Source organism: Mirounga angustirostris, unplaced genomic scaffold (assembly GCF_029215605.1).
Source record: "Mirounga angustirostris isolate CCGP_5_RB_7025 unplaced genomic scaffold, mMirAng1.0.hap1 SCAF_3, whole genome shotgun sequence".
NCBI lineage: Eukaryota > Metazoa > Chordata > Mammalia > Carnivora > Phocidae > Mirounga > Mirounga angustirostris.
In genome coordinates, this window is record NW_026991711.1 from 140147389 (window position 1) to 140168414 (window position 21026).

Genomic DNA, 21026 nt, shown 5'->3' on the forward strand with positions numbered 1-21026 from the left:
ATCCCCAGGTAATAGCATTTTAGGTACCGGATCCTTTTAAGGAAGACTATGCCAATGATAATATCAGGTTGGTGGGAAAATTATAAGATAGAAAAACTTTAGCTTCTAAAGCTCTATATAAATTAGATCAAGAATTTCTGAGAACATCGAGAGGGGAGTTGTTTTAAAAATTCAAGATCGATAGCGGAAAAAAAATCAGAATTTAGTCACCTTTGCTCTTCACATACCTTTCTGATAGGTGTGGGGTTGGTGGTGGCAATTGAGGTTTACAGAGAGGAAACATCCTGAATTTTGAAGTTCAACAGCTGAGCTGGAACTAAAACCAATCTGGTATGTGGCTCATTATTTCATATGCAGAGCTGATTAAGATAATGGCAATAATACTGCATGTTGTTTTCACTCTCACATATTTCAGTTGATTTCAAAGATTTCATTTGGCGAGATAAAAGTAGTGCGTTAAAAAAAAAAGTCTTAAAAAAAAGGAGAGAAAGAATTTGCAGGGAATCTCTTTTGTGTCTGGATTCAATTTTTACTGTATGCAGATTTTTCATCAGTTCTTGATAAGCAGCACCATTAAATTGCAGGCAAGGCTGGAGGGTGACGTGGATGGTTGTACATTTCTAGGAAGCTATGAGGGAAAAGTGTGTGCAGGCAGGGTATCTTGTCCTGAGGTGTGTATGTGTGTTTCAGTGCTGTTTCTCCAAGGGCAGGTTGGGCCACGGGGGCTGCTTGCTGCCTGATGCCTATCGTTGTGTCACCTGCCCTGAGGGCAGGGTTAGCTGAAGAAGGGACCAGTCCATGGGGCGCCTGGCTGGCTCAGTCAGTGAAGTGTCCGACTCTTGATTTCGGCTCAGGTCATGATCTCAGGGTTGTGAGATTGAGCCCGGACAGATGGAATGCCCATTGCTGTTGTTCTCTGGCTGTGGAACCCCAGCAAGTTATTTCCCCCCCTTTAAACCTCAGTTCTCCACTCTATGAAGTGGGCATGAAATAGTAGTACTTTCCTCACGAGACTGTGATGAGGAACAAATGAAATAGTGAAATAATCCAAAGAAAGTGCAAAGTACAATGCCTGGCTCACAGGAAGAGCTCAACAATTTTTAGCTATTCTTACAAATAATAACTCTGTAGGCAAGGATAAATGAATTCGAGGTGGGAAGAGGAAAGCGAAAGGAGGCTTTTGTTGGGGCATTACAGAAAAGCGTCAGAAGGAGAAAAACGACGCAAAGCCTGGCACAGTGGGCACGGGGAGGACAGGCAGGAGGTCCTAGAATCCGATCGAATTAGAAATAGAATTGGCTTGGCCCCACTCTCCACCTGATGTTGCAGGATTCTCCATCATCAAGGAGCCTCAGCCGAGGAATAGAAATCCTCTGGGATAAACAGAGGTGAATAGTGAGTATGGGAGAGGCATTCGGAAACCATTCTAGAAGCTGGCTTGGTGATAATAAGTAACAAAACCGTGTGGCAACTTACCCAGTAGTTGATGGATACGGTGAGAGGTGGGTCATAGCTATCAGGGGACCTATGGGATTAAAGACAGGGAAAGTGGGGAAATGGGTCCTGAGGGTAAAGGTTAGCTATTAGGAAGGAAGCCAAAGCGAGGACAACTCTAGGTTGTCATCACATGGATGTTGCCAAGGCTGTTTGAAGACCCTTAGAGACCAGAGGATCTGTAGTGTCCTGACACGTACGTGAAGGTGTACAAATGAAAATGTGTTGTGCTTACAGGAAATCAGTGACATTGAGGAACAGAAGGAATCTCTTCAGAAGGGTCTGAATGAATATAAATGGCATCAGATGCTGGCATTCAATTTTTTTTAAGGTGGCAGAATAAAATGCATGTTAATTTGCAGGGAAAAATAAGAAAAGGAAAAATGAGATGAAAATGAAAATTAAGACCTGAATTGACTTAGAGATAATTCCAAAATGTTCTGAAGACAAAGAGGACTGAAAAAACAGCTGGTATGTCAGAATGCGCCAACAGGAATGTTGGATGGAGCAGAAATGACACTGGACTACAGAAATATTTCGATGCCAATCCTATTAACTAAACAACTCTGAGATTTGTAAGGCTTTGAGATCAGCAAAGACCTTGCTGTATATGGTTGATTTTACAGTGCTGGATAGGAGAGTGATAAGAAAGAGATTTTCTTTAGGCTATAGACAGAAGAGAAATAGGAAGAGATAGGCCAGAAGTACATGAGAAAAACAAGAGATCAGTATTGAGTTCTACAAAGACAGTGCTTTGAGGACATGGCAAATGAGGCAGGAGCTATGAATTTTCATTAGGTGGACTGAGGGGGCTTCCTGGGAGTCTAGGATTTCCAAGAATGAGAGCAGAGATGTGAGAGAATGTTCTAGGCAGAGGGATAGGAATGAACCAAGATGTTCTCAGGGAATGGTAGGAAGTGGGGAGATCAGGAGAGTAGAAGAGGCACCTTCCAATTGCGGAAGACCCCGTTTGCCATATGATTAGTTCTGCGCATTACAAAGCAATGCCTCCTGCAATGTGGACAGAGAAACCAAGAGTCCAGGGAGAGATGTTGATGGCCTGAACTAAGGCTATCACAGAAGGAATGGAGGGAGGGCTGGGTTGGAGAAACACCATGGAGGTAAAATGAGCAAGACCAAATACCTTGTTGGGTGCGAGGAGTGAGGGAGAGGTTGGAACCCAAGATTCTTTTCAAAGTTCTCATTTTCTTTAACCTTCTCTCCCACATGACATCGCTTACTACTCCCAGCTTCTTGAAGGTTTCTTCTGAATCTTTTAATGAGGCGGCACTGCCCTGCTTCTCCTTCTGGTCATGAACAGAAACTTAATAAATGACCTTTGGTAAGAAATTCAACTCTTCATTCCAACACTCATCTCTCTAAAAGATTAAGTGATTTATGTGACTCAGGTCAAGTTGGAGTTAAGTGGTAGGTCTGAGACTCTGAGACTTATCTACCAAGCTGAGTTCCATCCCCCAGGGAGAAAAAAAGGGAAAGATATTTGGTTGCAGGTGTGTACAGATGTGAGCCTCGAGAGTTAAAATGTTTCTAAGACTCTTTTGGCTGGGAATAATGCTTCATATCAGCAGGCAAAAATAGTTTACAGTTCACTCCCAAGATAGTGAGTTTTAAGTAGAGATATGATTTGGAATGGTTGACATATAAATCTTCTTCCCAGGCTTCAACATGAAGCACAAGTTTGATCCAACAGACGGCAATGAGTCTTTAAGAGCTGTAATGGCCCATCATGTCAAAGGGTATTTATGGATTTACAGAGTCTTCAGAAAACTGGATCTTGTACAAGCATGATAAAAGCCCACTGAATTTTTTTGCACAAATGAGTGCTTAGCTAGCTGTGTTTCTTAAATTAAATGACTCAGCCATTGTTCACTTGTTGTAAAATACCCAAGGGTCCTAGTCTACATTTTGGAGTAATGTGCTGCAGCATTTCTGTTGGAAGAACAAAGCAGTTTGGGGCTGTAGGAAATCACTAACTTCTATTTTTGTTTTGCACACTGCTAACTTAATAAGAAAAATGCTGCTGAGTACAGGCTTTTATGATAGGCATTTCTCAGGTCGTATCTCTAGTGACCAACAGGGGTGACAAGAGCAGAAGAGTCTTGTATTTAAAAAAGCTGATTTGGGACATAGGTCAATAATCTTAGGAGCCAACTATTTTGCTAGACTCTCAACTAATAAGACTTACAAACCAATGATTTTATAAATTGAAGTCTTGCCTGTAGGACCAGCAAGTTCTCTCATTTCCAGCAAGTCGCTAAGGAACATTTTCACTCTCATGAGTTCTCTTCTCTGACAAGGAGAAAAATAGATAGCTCCTCTCTGTATGTTCATGAAATGCTTGTCATTCAATGTTTGAAACAAAATATTTTTATAAGTAGATTGTGGTAAATAAAGCTTTTTGACAAGTAGCTGGTACTAAAACTGTCAATGCTGCCAGAGGACGTTCATGTTCCCCAGGGTCTTCTGTGTGTGCCAGAAGCCAATGTGCTTTGGACTCAACAGAAAATCAGAGACCAGAGGTTTTCTGATTTGTGTCATGCAGGTAAATCTAGGCCTACCAGGGATCACTTAAAACAAACAAACAAAAAAACTTTCCCAGTCTTTACTTCTGTGAGATCAATATTGAGGAAGGGCTAGATAGAATGTCTCTTTCTTGGTTTTGAGTATTAAAATGGGAACATGTCATATAATGGTGGCCCCGTCAGGAGCAAAGTCAGAGGGCCTGAGGCAGGCTACGGCACCATCACCACAATGCTAGTCCTCCAGGAAATCTCCTAAATCCCCCGTGAGAGAGAGAGAGAGAGAGGCAGAGTTCTCCAGCTTGCTGATGTGGGGACAAGGAGATCGAGAAAAATGGGGCAAGACCAGGAGGGGTTGTGTATTCTACCTCTGCCAAAGTGACCTGGCTTGCCTTCAAGTCAAGTCCTCCTGGATTTGAAGGAGTCCTTGCCTTACTTGTCAAGGAAAAACTCAGTTTTTCTAAGGAATCTGAAGATGAGTGGCCCCAACTTCTATTTACATGACATAAGTGACTATTCAGAGAACACGAAAAAGCCATATGTAATGGAAGCTCCCCTAAGAATCATACAGAGTTCCAAACAGATAATACAAGTGTGTATTTAAAGAAAAGTAGAAGGCTGGTACATTAGGGGCACCCAGGCAGTAAGATGAAGACTTGTTTCCAAAGAGAAAATAGAATCAATTGAAAAAGTGAAGTCCCCAGTCCTCTCCAGTGATGCTTCAGGAAGATCCCAGACTCAGCTTTAGGGCTCAAACAACTTTTCAGGCCTATGAAACCATACACATCTCCTTGATTGTGAAAACACTTAATCTCCAGGCAAGATAGGAAACACATGTGTGTCTTCCTTTCATCTCTCTCCAGTGCACCCCACTGGGTGGTGAATGCTCAGAGGGATTAGTGAAAAGCCTGCCTTGAGTTTTCCAGCCTCTTCCCAGTACTGTCCTCTAGTGTGGGACCACCAACTCCTCCTGGATTCAGGGCTCAAGGGATTGGCAATAGTGCACATAGGCCTAAGGGGGTTAGGTTGTTGGTTCTGGTCACTAGACGGGTAAACAATGAGCACTAGCGAAGACCATTGAGCAGAGAAGGGGCATAATTGGAGTTGTGCTCTAGAAAGATCATTCTGCCAGCAGTGTGGAAGAATGAATTCGAGCAGGAAAAGGATGATGGCACGGAACATAGTCTTAGCTTTTCACAAAGTTCAAGTGAGGGATGATGCGAATTTGGAGTACAGAGGCGATTACACGGCCCACCCATGACCACAGTTCTTGGTATCAAGAGCAACCATGGGACTTACCAACTTCCACACATGGCATGCCTGCCTCAGTGGCCTCCGTGTCTATGCCTGCCTTCTCCCAGGAGATCCTCCACATCTTCCTCAGACATGAGTCTACATGTCATAAGCATGTCTGCTTCTAACAGGTTTTAATGTGCATTCCTTATCATAAAAGACTTGTGGTGAATTTGCGGTTTTGGCACAGGGCCATTTCCTTATCCTGCTCATAACTAACCCCAGTAAGATCTCCTTTACCTCTGTCACATTTAACTTCTGGTAACAGAGATAGGCGGAACAGGGATGTGTATATGGTGACAGCCTGGCAAATAGCCTCTCTCTTCTAGGATGAGGAAGGTCAGACTCTACAGCTAAGATCAGCATCAGCAATCATCAGAAATAACAATAATAATGACAAATAATAAAAAATTACTATTACAGCTTTGTACTTTGTACTGAGCACTTGCTTTGTACTAGATTTTGGGCTGTGTTTACATACATTTAGTCATTAATTCTCATAACAACCCCAATTAGTGAGTACCATTAGTCTTTCTATTAAATAAAAAGAAAACCAAGGCTTAAATAGGGTTTAAGAAACCTTAAATACACATTAAACTTATATAGTGTTATATGTTAATTATATCTCCGTAACGCTGCGGGGGGTGGGGGGGAACCATGCAATTTACAACATCCACACACAAAAAAGAAACCTTCTTAAAGTTACACAGGTAGGAAATGGCAGAGTAGGGTTTCAAATACAGGCCTGTCTTATTCCTGAGCCTCTGTCTTATTGAGTGACCTCATGCCACAGAGAACATTGGCACCTCATCATTTCCTGCACACATGCTAATCTATTCCTGGGGCAACCTCCTGGTGTAAAGTCAAGCTAAACCAAACTGCAAGCATTTCTTCCAGCCTAATTCAATATAGAAAGAAGAGTCTGTGCCAAGTCTCGGCAGACCCTTTTACATTTAACCCAGCACCTGAATTCTGGGTCTTGGCAGAAGGGAATTTATCAAAGGATCCAAACCAGATGAGCCCTCATACCCACTACAGCACAGGATTGGTACAGCACCAATTCAGGTCCTGTGAGAAAGGAACAGAATGTATCCAGCACCCACCATGTCCCTCCTTCCAGAGACTCATCGCAGTCATCTTGCAGGGACTTCCTGGCATAGACAAGTTCCTGTCTCCAATTCATGAAACGTACGAGCCAACAGACAGTCCTGGCTCAGTGAGGTTTTGTGCCTTGTCGCTAGTTCTACGTGAACTCCAAGAGTGCTGGGCAGCCGTATCTGCCAAGCGAAGTGGGTCCATCAGCCAGGGCTCCAAGATCAAGCCTTCACCAGCCACAGTGCCTTGTCAGCTGAAAAAAATCACTCTCCCAAATGCAGAAACTACTGCCCGTCATCAATTAAGAGCATGTTACAAAGAACCTCTAAAAAGTCTGATGGCACAGAGAAAGTAAACAAAAGATTAATATCCAACATTTATATGCAAGCAATACATCATTAATGATCATTATAGAGAACTTGCTTAGTCCAAATGAGGTTCCAGAAGACTGGAAACGTTCCACTGTAACACCATATTTATAATAGCCACCCTGGGGAACAGCAGGCCCATCAACTTGACACAGCTAATATGCAAGGTAATGGAAATAAGTAGAGGTGAAATGGAGCCACATGGACACTGAATTATCTTGGGAGCCAAACTCCATGCAAATAATTAGAGACTGCCTGTTTATTAGCAGAGTGGAGAGGACATTCTTCAGACACCTCAGGTCACATTTTAACTTACCATTCGACACACTGGCACATCATGTTGCCCTGCTACTTAAAATCACAGCAACTGGTGAATTGACAGAGGACAAAGCGCTTCTGCTGAAAACTCAGGAAAGAGTGTGTGCGCCGGCGTGGGGAAGCGACATGATGCTGCAGAAGAAGGGGGTCTGGGTTTGAGTCCCAGTCCCCAGAGACTCACTGTGCAGGTCACTTAACCTTCCCTTTTATTGGTTTCCTCAACTCTGAAATGTGGATAATATCCCCAAACCACATGTCTTATACTCTGTGTAAAGCAAAATACTGGCGCCTATTTCAAAGCGCCTGGTAGCGTATGAGCCAGGAGAGGGAAATGCAAAGGCTCCATGGGCCAAGTGGCCTCCCTGGAGCCCAGGAGGATATAGTGCGGATTTTGCAAACTGGCCAGACGCGCCCTTTAAAAGGGCCCTTCAGCTCCAGCCTGTAATGCTGCCTTGAAGAAATACATGCCTCGCATCCTGGGTCCTCTCATTGTAAAGCAAAATTGGAAATAGCTCTTTTTTTTTTTCTTTTTGGTATGTGTGTGAAATCTGTCAATTGTAAAACGCAGCACCTAAAAAGTTTCTACAACTCTCTTCATGACTGCCTCCTGTTCATGGCCTATTAGTTTGCAACCTCTCCCTAATGGGTCATATGTTATAAGAGCAACTAGGAATTTTATTAGTTGATAATAATGATTGCTAACATTTATAGAATACTTACTATACCAGGTACTTCTAAAAGTTATATGAAGTAGTCCCAAGAAGCCCATGAGACAGGTAATTTCATAATCCCAATTTGACACATGTGGAAACAGGGTGAGATTATCACTGGCTAGAGTTAACTGGATTTTATGGAAGCCTTATTTTTTAATTTTAATTCCGCAGAGGATGTGGTGTAGGTACCCCTCCCCCACCCCCGGCTCTCAACTTTTCTTAACAAAACCCTTCCGCAATGACGGTTCTAAGGAAATATTTTCTCAAAGCATAGTTAACTGTAGATATTGCCTATAAAGAAGTACAGAGAATTTGTCCACATTTCGTCTCACACATTTACTTTTCTTTAGATTATCCTAACCCATGGAGTTAGTAAACCAAATAAAACTAGCAATTCATGTTTATTTAGCTGGGCAAAGCAGGGAGCAGCCAGGGAAGGCAATTTCTTAGCTTGACTCAGATATCAGAGCTAGACATGAAGTGGAAGAGGTAAGCTGCCCGACTGTGACGACTTCAAATACAAGGTCACTGAGTCGAGAGGTGGTGCCATGTTTCACCTTCTTATTAGTGTGAATGAAAGACTCCACCAGAGGTCTTCTGTCCTGGAAAGTCCTATCCAGAGGTGGTCTTTAAATTCAAGAAAGGTCTAGGAATAAAGAGAGGGGCCACCTACTGGAGAGAAGGCCTCTATTTCTACATGAGCCGTCGCAACCAGGTGATTATCTGAACGGTGAATGAAATACGACCTTACTGTCCCCGTCTCCTCCCTCGGTCAACCTCTGTCAATGCCTCTGCTTATCCACGAGACTGCCGGACAGGAAACGAAAAACAACTGAAACGCAGTGTTGTTCCCTGTGGGACAATCAGCAGAAAATGATCCCTTGCGATTACCGGAAAAGCGCTAACAACAAAAGAGACGGCTGGTGAAACCTCAAGTCCTGAAGCACGCAGGACCTATTGCTTCCCAGCCTGCGCTTCTGTTCCCACCCTCGGAGGGCCGCCCCTGCGCGCCCTCGGGGTTTCTCGGCCGGGCCTCTGCAGCATCGCCCTGCAGCTGGACACGGGCGGCTCCCGGGCGATAGAAGGCAGAGGGAGAACTGCCAGAAGGAGCCGGCAACTGAAGGGCAGAGTGAGGGGAAGTAAGGAACGGAGTCTTACCAAGGGTCAGTGTGTGGCCCTTGGCTGATTCCGCCGCGCACACGAGGGACGTGCTTGCGCGGGGAGAAAACAAAGTGGCAGCCCAGACCCAGAGGAGCCTCCGGTCACCTCCTCCCTGTCCGTGCGGCTTGGGGCCCGCGTCCCTTCTCTTCCCGTCCCAGGCTGAGTGCTTCCCCAAGGAACCGGGGAATTGGAACAGGATGTGTGTAAACCTGCCCCCCGCCCCGGGGGGAATGTGAAACAAAAGCAAAACAAGAAAAGAAACTTCCCTTCACGTGCCCTTCACCAAAAGGGCATTCATTCTGAGAAGCGGAGCGTTCTCTGAAAATGGCGCTTCCTTGGCCTGTGAGGGGGAACTAGTCAGTAAATTCTCAGAAGCAACGACAAAAGAAGAGTCTTGGGATTAGGACGACTTGTAGGTAGCCGTGATATTCATCATGAAAACGGAAATGATAACCACTGGAAAATTCCCCAAGAATAGGTTATGCTGGGACAGAGGGGAGAATGGTACTGATTTTTTTTTTTTTTAAAGGAGCAACCTGCCTCCCATCAGCGTCCCCCAAAACGACAGCCTGTGGGTCTTAAGCCCTTTCCAGAACATTCGATTGTGTAAGTATTTACAGAGCTTTGGTATGTGCCCGGCACTAGGGTAGGTGTTGTTTTTTGGGGTTTTTTAGTTTTTGGTTTTTTTTTGAGTGGCCATTAAGAGAAAGCTTTTTCCAGCAGAATCAGATCTATAAACACAACAAACTGATGGCTGCCAGAGGAAAGGGGCTGAGGGGATGGGCGAGATGGGTGAAGGCGAGTGGGAGCTCCAGGCTTCCAGTGATGGAATGACTAAGTCACAGGGACGGAGGGCACGGCATAGGGAAATGGTATTGCAATAGGGTCGTATGGTGACAAATGGTGGCGACACTTGTGAGCACAGCATAAGGTATAGAGAGTTTGAATCATTATGCTGTTACACCTGAAGCTAACGGAACAGTGTGTGTCAACTATACACACAGAAATTTTTTTTTAAAGAGAAGACTTTTTTCAGTAAGCAAAGGCATCACATTGGGAATGGAGCCACTAGAATCAGGACTGGTTTTCATGATCCTTGAGCTTAATGAGAGATTTAGGTCCTGGTCCTCGATCCAAGATGGGAGAACTGTCTTGTGCACACTCCAGAAGTGGGCATCCCACGGAATGAGGGCTTTGAAGTTATCTCGGGTCCCAAAGAAGTCACTGGGCTCTCAGACAACTTGCAGCCCACTGCAGGCCCCAGCCTGATGCTCTGTGGAGCGCTAGACCCAATTAAACTGGGAACTGCTTTGCAAGTGCCAAGTGTCAGGCAACTTCCAGTGGATTTGGAATGAGGAGTAGAGGCAGGCCCGGAGCAAAATGAGCTGAGTAGGGAAAGGGGAAAATAGATTCCGAAAGTAAAAAGCAGGGTTCTTTGATGGGCTGAGGAACTGACACATGGAAAATGTAATGCATTATTGACAAACACGTATGCTGGCTGCAAAAATAATTAACACAAGCAGAAAAGAAATAGGAATGAAATGGAGCAGAAAGACTTTGAAAGATTGTGAAGTGGCCGCTGAAATTGCCAAGCTAATGTCAGAGAGATGATTAAAATTTTCCAATAGAACAGGTGAATGGGTAGTTAGGAGAGTGTGACGTAAACCAAGAGAGAGTGGATCATTATATGAATCTGCACTGAGGTACTAATCAGCATTGTATGTGCAACTTTGCAGTGCACATTTTAGCAGATGGAGGAAGCTCTTAAAAGCTGATAGCTAAAGCGAGTCTGGCTGCCTTTCTACTCCGTAATAACGGTCCCTGGAATGGGTACTTGTTCCAAGCGAGCACTGCAGGACCAGTTCTCAGAATAGAATTCCAGACATATCAAGATGCTCACAAAGTAAAAATCTCTGCAAAACTCTAGGGTGAAGGGAGAGGAAGGGGAAAAAACAGGTTTCTGTCTTCCTAAGCAGAGGTGCCTGGATGAACAGGCTCTAAACAGATAAGCTGGAGGCTCAGTAATCAGCACTCCAAGTCTCAAAGTAAAGATCAAGTAGCAACCAGGAGAGATTCTTCTGCAGGCCAAACTGTATGCATGCACACAGGCGTGCACACACTTTCTTGTAGACACTGTATTGCCACAATAACAAAACCAATTAGATGGCGGATTGTGGGTATGTTAAAAGGGAATAATTCTTCATGGTCAGAATGATTTTTTCGCTCATTCAACAGAAAAAGACTCTTATTTTTTATTTGTTGGCAAAGCCAAATTAGAAAAAATATATATCTTTACGACCACAGGAGACAAATGAGTGATACCAAATATCACTAAAAATGCTATTAATCTACAGTGATATAAAATTACCATCTCAGCACAAAGAAAGCCTATATAATCTGAATTTCTCTAGCATCATAAAAACGAATGAGAAGCGAAATTGAGAGTAAGTATGCTTTTGAGATGCTATTAAGAGTTACATGCATTGTTAAAAAATGTGGCTAGACAGGCTGGTGATTTACCTTGAGAAACAAATTTATAGAAACACAGAAAATTTCCAAATGGGACCAACTCATTGCTCTTCTCGTTGGTTGATAACACCTTGGAGGGTGTTATTCTCCTTTCTTAGATATTTAAGTGTGGATGATTAGCCATTGACCTTATGGATTATTTCCCCCTGTTTTCATTTGCTCATGTTCTGCACATTTCAGAAGCCAAAAGTAGCGTGGGGTGGGGGAAGGATGTGACAAGGAAGAGAATACAGGTCAGGGGTTTCTTCTTCAGGGACCAGACGAGTCCCAGTGATCCCACTGGGTGACCAGTGGGGACCACAAAGCACTGTGGGCTCCTTGGCTAGCGTACCTCCCCAAATGTGAACAAGGCTGCACTGTCTCCCCTCATCTCTTACTCCGTCTGGGGGAGGGAAATATCAGCCCAATTCCAGGATGTTTCACAAGCCTCTGGAAGAGCTGGAAGAGGGTAATGGATGGCCAGGTCATTATCTGGCCCGAAGTGGAGGGCAGCGGCCTTGGGCTATTTATTGACTGGGTGGGAGGCTAATGAGGGTACGGAGGAGGACGGGTTGAGTAAGGTAAAAAGATAGAGAAGTGGAAATGGGAGAAATGAGTGTTTCCACTTCTTCCATATATAACAAAAGGGAAAGAAATAAACTCATCACCACCACCAACTCCACTTGGGGAAATTTAGAAAAAGACATGTGACAGTTTTTCAACTGGTCTCAAAGGTGATGTGGGAACAGTATCTTAAGGTGGTAAAGTTCCACCAAGATGCTACAGGTAAGCTCAGTTTGCTGCTCGCCAGAGGAAAAAGCATGGTAACGATAGTTTTTTCCTTTTCATTGCTGCCTTTTCTACATAGGTTTTACCATCTAAATGTAATACTAGGTAATATTGTTACTATATGTAATACTAGATACAGGACATCTCTGGGAGATGAGGAGGCACATCATACTGATGGGAAAATATGGTCTCAGGGCACTACAGTGTCCCGCCCAGAGGCACATAATTAGAACAAGCTTAATCCAGAAATAGAACTGAAATCCCACTCTGATCCATGTCCTTTCTACGAAACCCTACCAGGCACCTAGCAACCCTTTTGGCAGAGACACCAGCCTTGAGGACACAGGGATGCTGAGCATGGCCTTCTGAGTCCTAGCAGAAGTGAACAGAAGGGACAGATTCCAGTTGGTGGCACCTGAAGCTTCAATTTACAGGGCCTTCTTTAAGAAAAAGAATTTTAAAAGATGAATAAAAAACCAGGTATGAATGGAAAAATTAATTTCAATGGGTAAAGAAATTGCATCAAATCAGAAATTTTATAACACTGACAAGTACCACAAATTTCCAAAAAATCCAGAAAAATAACCGAAAAACAGAAAAATATTTTTATTAGTTTATTAGAACTGATACAACTCTGTAATGCTGGTTTTCCTACATTTCTTGTCTTCATACTCTTTGATTGCCTCTTTCTATAATAACGATTTTGTAATATTTCCTAAAAAAAGGATAGACAAGTAATTCAGTCTTTCCTCCAGTATGATTAATCAAAATGTGTTTATTATTGATGGTTTTAAAAAGTGATTCTTGCTTCAGCCTTTTATGGCAACGCCATACCTGTAAATTCCTCAGTAGTTTTGTGCTTGAGAGGTGTTTCTTACCTGAGGCCACAGCTTTTAGAGACTTGATCAAGCCGGGAAGTACCCCTCCCCACTTTCCAGTCCCAAGTCCTCACCTCCCTCTTCCTTATCAGGCCTGATCCGCGAATAGAGGTCGGGATGCCAGATGGCCATAAAGACCAGGTCAAAGGTGGTAATGAGCAGTGCCTGGTTCCGTTACTTCTAGTTGAAGGCAAAGCTGGGCCAGGATGCTCAAGGTGGCCCACCAGAAGAAGGTGTCATTAGGGACCAGGTGGCTGGAGAGATTGTGCCCAGCGTGCCAGCCCAGCCAGCAGCCCCAGGACCACCACAGGCAAGGGCAATGATGCCCCCAGGCTGAGGCGATGCTCTTTGTCTCCTAGATCAGGTGCGTGCTTTCTCCTGCAGGCAGCCCCTGTGCCTTGGAAAAGACCTTGAATTTTCAGCTTCTCCAGCTATGCTGACTCCGCCTCTGGTCGGCTCCGGCCACATTATGAAATGGAAGCTTCGTTTTCAGGACCTTGCTTTCTCTTTGGAGCATTACCTGTTCTTGGAATGTAAGTATAGTAGAAATTCACAGATGGAGCATTTGTAGTAGTAAGTTTTGAAGCTCAAAGAAACTTTTCTAACCTATCAATAATAAACATTCAAATTTTGATCAATCTTGTTAGAGGAAAGACTGAGTTATCTTTCTATTCCTCCCATAGTAAATATTACAAAATTGTCACGTGAAGAGTCAGTCAAGGAGTAGGCAGCCAAAAAAGTGTAGGGAAAAGAAGTATTGTAGCAGGGTGGCCCCCTCAGCAGCTCCGGAACCCAGAGGAGATAAGGAGATGCCCCCATCACTCTCAGGTACTCCCAACCCTATAGAGAATTGCTCTTGGCTTCCTGGGAAAACTCATTAAGAAATGTTTCCCTTTCAAATAAATGCCTGGGAAACATTTAAAGTGCCTCATACTTGGGCGACTGAATTTAGATCAGAAATATTAGGACAAAAATCCTCAATATTTTAAGGAACATAGCTGTAACTGTGGTATTTCACGAAACCAATAGGGAAGATACTGTGATGTTCGAGACTATCCCCTCAATTAGGCCAAGAAACAGACCCACCCATCGCAGGTATGTCTACAGCCAACAACAAATTTTGTAACAGATGTTAAAACCTTTCCATTGGTCCTGATTTCCTTACCGATTAGAAAGGGAACGGGACTGTGGTTATACTTAGCTCAAAGGATGTGAAAGCACCTACCACAGTACCCTGCATATGTGCTTAATAAATGGTATTTCCTTCCCAGGGCTTTACAATATAGGCTCTTGAATTTTACAGACAGTGTTCTGTGGTGTCTTTCATCTTTACTAAATGCTCCATTTATGCAACTTGAGTTCCTGCTGGAACCCAAGAGACCCCATTGTTTTTAAGGCCTCACTGATTCCTGACTTTTGCTTTATCTTCATCACCCAAAGACCAAACCCTGAACTCCTGCTTCCACTGTAGAGTGCCTGTTTTGTGTGATGTTGAAACTAATCCAGAGGACAAATGAGCTGACAATGTTAGATCATTTCTTCACATAGCTTTTGATGTTCAATCTTCCCTGAAAGACTGGCTACACATCTCAGAGGGGAGCATGAGGCACCATGAGACATGCCTACTATTTTCTCTCATACTCAGACTTCTCCAGGCTGCACATATTTCTAATTCTAGAAGTGCCTATGAGCATTTAGGGTCATGCACTGACATAGTCAATGGTCTATGCAAAGCTGTCCATGTGGGATCAGATCACACATGCTCAATTATTCTTTGAGTCCTTTCCTTTGAAATGGATGCTTCAATGCTTCAAAGTTTTCTGATATCCAGCAATGTACTTTTCCAGACCTCTTCCTAAACTATGTCAATTTTAAGGTCTACAGTAGGGTTTTTATCTGGTTTTGAATGCTGAATGTATCTGGCTCATTTATTTTATTATTATTTTGTTGTTGTTGTTATTATTATTATTATTATTATTATTATTATTATTATTATTATTATTCTGTGTATGCTCATAAAGGGGCAGGGGACTGGGGAGGAGAAGGCAAGTAAGGTAGAATTCTAGCTCAAAACAAGTTGATTAAAAGGTAGTGATTGTCTTTCAGATCCTCAGCCTCACTCTCAATCTGAGACTGTTGTTTCCAAAGGCGGAAGGAGATGGCTTAGAAGTAAATGGGCAGCACTGTTGGGATATAAAAGTGATTGGCATGGGCACAGCCCATATCAGCAGTACCTTCTGAATGGAAATGGAGCTTGCGTTCCTATCATGTCGTGTCATGTCATGTCATGTCATATATTATGGCTTCCTTCAAATTGCTCTGTGTTCCTAAACTTAAAGGAACAAGGAAAATGCTTGCAGAAATGTTAACTCGAAGAAATAGGCTTGTGGGGGCATTAGTATAGCACCTTGAGCTCTTTGGAGTCAAGGCACTGGCTCAATTTTCCTTGCTAATAAATGTTTTTGTCACAAACTCATACCCAATTCCATTATCTGTGCAATGCATAAATATTCCTTTGGTTTGTAGCAAGACCATTTGGTATTAAAGTTATTGGAAAACTACTGATCAATTACTAAGATGCATCCTAATGAGAAATAAAGCCTAGACATGACCCTAGAAGTAAATAGATGGTTAAAAATAACTCGGCAGTTGGCAATTGGAGTAAACCTTAGAAATAATTTCATCCAATCCAGTCATCTTACAGATAGGGGAACTGAGGCCCAAGTTGCTCCTGTGATTTGGTCAGAGAAAGCAGCAAACGAGCATTAATGTCCAAATGTTCTGATGTCTACTTGAAGCTAAGACGTGATATGATAATATTTGTACACTGCACTGGAATGAACTGGGGGGGACTTGAGGACACCTATACAGGCTAGGTGAAAATACTGATTACATTTTTTAAAATATTTTATTACTATGATAATAAAAATAAAATACAGAGCATTCAAGATGGGTATTAAATATTAAATTCATATAAAATCTCAAAATAAAATCTTTTCCAAAAATGTTAATAAGAAAGTTGTGCTTGCTTCCATGCACATAACTGTTTTATACCAAGTTTTATGTTTGAAATGGCTACAAGCAAGTCCTGATCAAGTCTTTTTAATGATCTCTTCAAATTCTTGATAGTCACCATTGATGAGAAACTTGGTTCACACAAGTAGGTGATAAAAAATTTAAAGCCATTTTTTACAGCCATTCAAAAATTTACAACAGTTGAAATTATCTTTAAAGAACCTAAGAGTTCTTCTTTTTTATTTTCTTTGGCCGATGTAGATGTTGAAATTTCTTGTGATAATGGAAATGAATTTCAAATCCAGTCAAACTTTTCCGTTCCAAGTCTTTGAAAGGAAAGGCACTTGAAAGTGCAGAATGTGCACACAGGGCTCGAGTCCTTGCCCGGCCACTTGTGTGGACTCCACTAAAAGGGCAGACCTGTACAAATGGGCATAAGTGACCAAGATATGTGAAGAAAGAGGTGCAGGGCTACCTTCTGAGCTAGGCCTCGCAGGAGTTCCCACCTGGCCTCCCCGTCTCCCCATCTCCCACTCTCCACCCAGACTTGGACCGCACCTCACGTTCCTGTTCCACAGGCCCCTGCAACAGGAAGTCTCTAGCATCTCTGCAGCCCTTTTGCCCACAGGAGGCAGCAGTGAGCTCTGCAGCAGACAGTTGCGGTAGATGGCCAATTTCTCTCCATTTGCAGAGAAACTCCCAGTTTTAGCCATCGGTAGGGAATATGGGGCATGCCCAACAGAGCCCCCAGGCTGCTCTTGGCGAGTCCTGGACTGATGAGCAGCTTGGGACCTCAGTTACCCCAGGCCTCAGGCACTGAGGGTTTACTCGTTCACAGTACACCTGTAACCTTTTCCAGCACAGCAATCAGGAAGCCCAGGGAGGTGCAAAGAGCTGGTGTATGTCTGCAAGTGACAGGCTGGGGCCAGACAGGATTGTCTGCCACTCAATCTGTCTTCTCTCACCTCTCCATTAATAATCTGGCCAACATACTCTCCTTGAGAATGAAAGTAAGGTCTCCTCAGTTCTCTCTCAGCAAATGTGGTAGTTTGACTTCCCTCGTCTAATAAATAGTGGTCCTAGAAATTCATACAATTAGTATCTAATCGAAATTTTATTTTGCAAATAAATTAATAATACTAAATCTTATTACACCCACTTCGATACCTCAGAGAGCTGACTGCTTTCTTTCCACAGATGCTCAATGTCAGTGAGAACGGCACCACTGACCACTGTAAAAACAAACATCATTATGGATAGAAAAATAAAATCAAGTAGTTTCTTTTACAGTTTTCTGCCCCAACTCCATTCATTATCTGAATGCATATGCTTCATCCATTTCCATTTCCTTGGGCTGAGCAGTTTATGTCATCAAGAACTGCAACCTGCACTAAAAATGCCCTTCTCCCATCTTTCTTTTTAAAAAGAGAAACATTTTTTCCCCGTGGCTGGGAAGAAGTGCTGAGTGGACAGCCCTACGGCTTCTGTTTATCCTGTGAGCAGCTATGGGCACAAATCAGCACCCAGTTTCTCCTGATTTCTGTGTGGAACGATGTCCTTCAGGGACCCACTCTTGGGGTCACGAGGGTGATGTATTCCCCGCTGTCACATGTATTCCCTGCTGAGAGCAGTTTTAGCACCTCCGGTGCTGCCAGAGGGAGCGGCAGCCAAATTCTGACCCTGATCCGTGTTCAGCATGAGCATCGGGCCACTGTGCGCCCAGGGCGTGCGCCACATGGGAGCCCCGCCACTCACAGCTCCATTCACACCCTTCAGGGACCCCAGCATTCTGCTCACTGGCTGTGCCCTGTAAACACTGTACAAGCACATTCCTTGCCTTTTTTCTTTGCTCAGTCAGCAGTTCCTATAACATGGTAATGTTATACCACTAACTATCCCTGATCTCAGTGGCTTGAAAGAACCATCATTGTATTCTCACTCAAACATTTGGATTTGGCTGATCCGGGCTCGCTTCAGCTGGCCTTGATTTCAAGCCACAGATTGGGTCCAGATCAGCTCGACATGTTTTTTTCATCCTCTTTAGACCACCAGACGAGCCTTGGTATTTTCTTCTCGCAGCAGAAGCCCAGCTGCACGAGCATATTTTCCATCTCTGCTGGTGGCATGTCTGCTAATATTCCATGGGGCAAGACAAGTCACGGGGCCACGTGCAACATCAGTGGAGTAGGAAAGTACAGTCCCCCATGAAGGTATCCAGAGAGGCAGGAGTGGGAGGTGGGAGTATTTGCTGACCCATCATCTAACCCACCACATACCAAATCCAAATTACAGGACCAATAAACACGCCATCGGGATGGAGTCAAGCCTGAGACAGTCTGCTCTAAAAGGTTTATGTGAAGGAATACATGTCTCATATTGTACAAATATTTCACATCAAAGCATTACCACTTGGCTTCTTGGTCAGCTCACAGCTGATCCTGTTTGGAACAGTCCGGACTCGCCCAGTGAGGGACCCGGGTTTCCAGAACCAATGCAGCCTGGTCTTTAAAGAAATCACTCCTTTCTTCTCTGACTTGTACTCCCTGCTGTTGGAATTGCCTAGGCTCCAGAACCTTCTGTATACTTTCTTTCTTCCTTCCAATCTCACCCCATTTCCAGCTCTTCTGCCATCTGAACAGACTTCTTTCCAAGTCCCAGGCTACTTCTGGGGAAGTCTGGGATGCCTTTGCAAACACAAAGAAAGAAGAAACAGAGATCCTTTGCTAACGCCCTTTTCTTCTTCCAGCTCAATGTGTGTGTGTGTGTGTGTATTTACAGCATGCGTGTGATACACCATGCTCTTATCACTGGTGATGGAGCAGAAGTTAAACACACATAAATGGCAACCACCTGCATAGTACTTGCCCCTCCCTACAGGGGAGGAAAGTTACAGCATTATCTTTGGGCCCCCCTCACCTCTATTGTTCTGCACTGCCTTTGGTCTGAAATAGTCCCATGGAAGTCTCTTTCACAGGGACAACGACATAGTGAGTAGTCACATGTTTAATTTTTCAGAGTCAGTATTTGCAGAAAACATGAGCACAGCAGGATACTGCCTTGGAGTTGTTGATTAATGCCTTTCTGAAACTTCCCTTCTTTAAATTTCCTTTTTATTTTCAGCTCGTCATTAGTTTCATAATGGGGTGTGTACCTGTTTGTGTCACTACATTATCTTATTGCCCCAAAGCCTGGCAAGGACCATGGTGAGCTGTGATTCAGGATCAAGTCAAAGAGACCTCCTCCTTCACAGCCTGGTCCGTAACCAGTAAGAATGATAAGAATGACTTAACCCAGTGCCCTTGGGAAACAGGGACCAGCTGTAGGCACCTGAGAGAAGCAATGTGGAACCGATATCATCTCCAACCTAGATGATGGGGTTGTTTGTCACCTGTTTAGAAAGCTGAAACACCACCATGAAGTAAATGGTTCTTTGATACCCATTTCACATGCCAAACAAAGGAGGCACAGGGACAGATGAAGTGACAAGTAAGAGTCGCACTGTGAATCCGTGGGAGCCCTGAGTGACCTTTAGGAGTCTCTGCTTCTCAGGGCATCGAGATCCTGGCTCGAGACTAGACACTACGAATCTTTCATTGTGCAAATCCCTTTCCGATGGCTTTCAGACAGGAGCAGTGGAATTGAGAAAATATCAGAAAAGTTGTTCTGTAAGAGGAAGGCAAGCCATTTTCAGTCCCCTGACAACTTTCCATTCCTCCTTTCTAGAAGGTGTAGACAAATTTTCATCACAAATCCTCGGGGCCATCGGTTTTCCATCCCATGTGCTACAACATGAGATAGAGAATTTTCATTGTTGTGTGACTGTTTGTATGATTGCTTATGTAGCTTATAGACCTCAGAGAAATGTAATGTTGATTTTCCTCAGATATTAAGACTTGACCCTATTTTATATTTATGTCCAAAAATGTAAAGTCTGAGCATCTTAGCTTGGAATCATCAAGTGCCAAGAAATTAGTCTACTAAAGTGGCTCATAGAACTTGAAACAATTATAGTTTCTCCCAAAGCTGAAAAAAAGAACTTTTTAGTCAAGGCCATTTAGCCAAGCTCATGTGAAATGAAAATTCCATTACATTTTCTAAAACCTTTTTGCTGGGCAAGAGGTAAAAATAAATTTAGAAACCCATGAAGAAACCTAAAAGTCATTTAGACAGGTTTCTCTGGGCAAAGGCCTTCCAGCAGGTCTCTGCCCATTACTGTAAGTCAAAACATCTAATGTCCATTTACTCTTGAATCTTCTTTATTCCCCACCCAGAGCTCACAGTCGGCCTGTTTCTAATTCCTCTGTGCCAGCATATCTATTAATGTCCCAAGTGGCTTTCTTTACAGCCGTGTGATCATCTGTGTATTATTAACTAACCGCAAATTAAAGTCATTACTTGGTGCTTAATTTTATGTAACATTTCTTTGTAATGTGTACAAAAGAAATTTGTTTTTACAGGAGTTTGGTAAATAGCATGTGCCATGATTAATTAGAGAATTTAATGGGTCTGTTGATCTGAAATTAAATTTGGTGCAACAATTTTCTTTAAAAATAATTTTTTAAATGACATTTCAAGGTGTGTGAGCTTTTAAAAAAATGAAACATCTTGCACTGGTGGTCCTTATGTCCCACTGCAGATCTGTTGGACTTTACCTGCTAAAGGACTCATTTTTATGTTTCTCAAATCTATAGACACTCTAAGGAACAGCAACATTCAAATAGCTATTTTAAATCCTTTTTGGACCAAAGTAGGGGGGTAAATGAACAAACTAACAAGCTAATTCTTAGATACTTGGAGGGTCAGTCATCGTTCAGTATAGTTCACTGCCCTCTAGCTCTTGTGCTCTTCCTCTTC

General features: G+C 43.2%; 1 long non-coding RNA gene across 5 annotated transcripts; it reads left to right on the forward strand.

The window, feature by feature from the left end:
• The first annotated feature begins 8822 nt into the window (after positions 1-8822).
• On the forward strand, positions 8823-16149 carry LOC123839085 (uncharacterized). 5 transcript variants are annotated; one of them, XR_010410215.1, is made up of 4 exons: positions 8823-9588; positions 12580-12759; positions 13517-13690; positions 15264-16149. It is a non-coding gene; the product is annotated as an uncharacterized LOC123839085 (long non-coding RNA). The 5 variants fall into 5 exon arrangements; XR_010410216.1 differs by having other exon boundaries at positions 8842-9394; positions 9512-9588; positions 13517-16149; XR_008505607.2 differs by having other exon boundaries at positions 8839-9588; positions 13517-16149.
• Positions 16150-21026: the final 4877 nt, after the last annotated feature.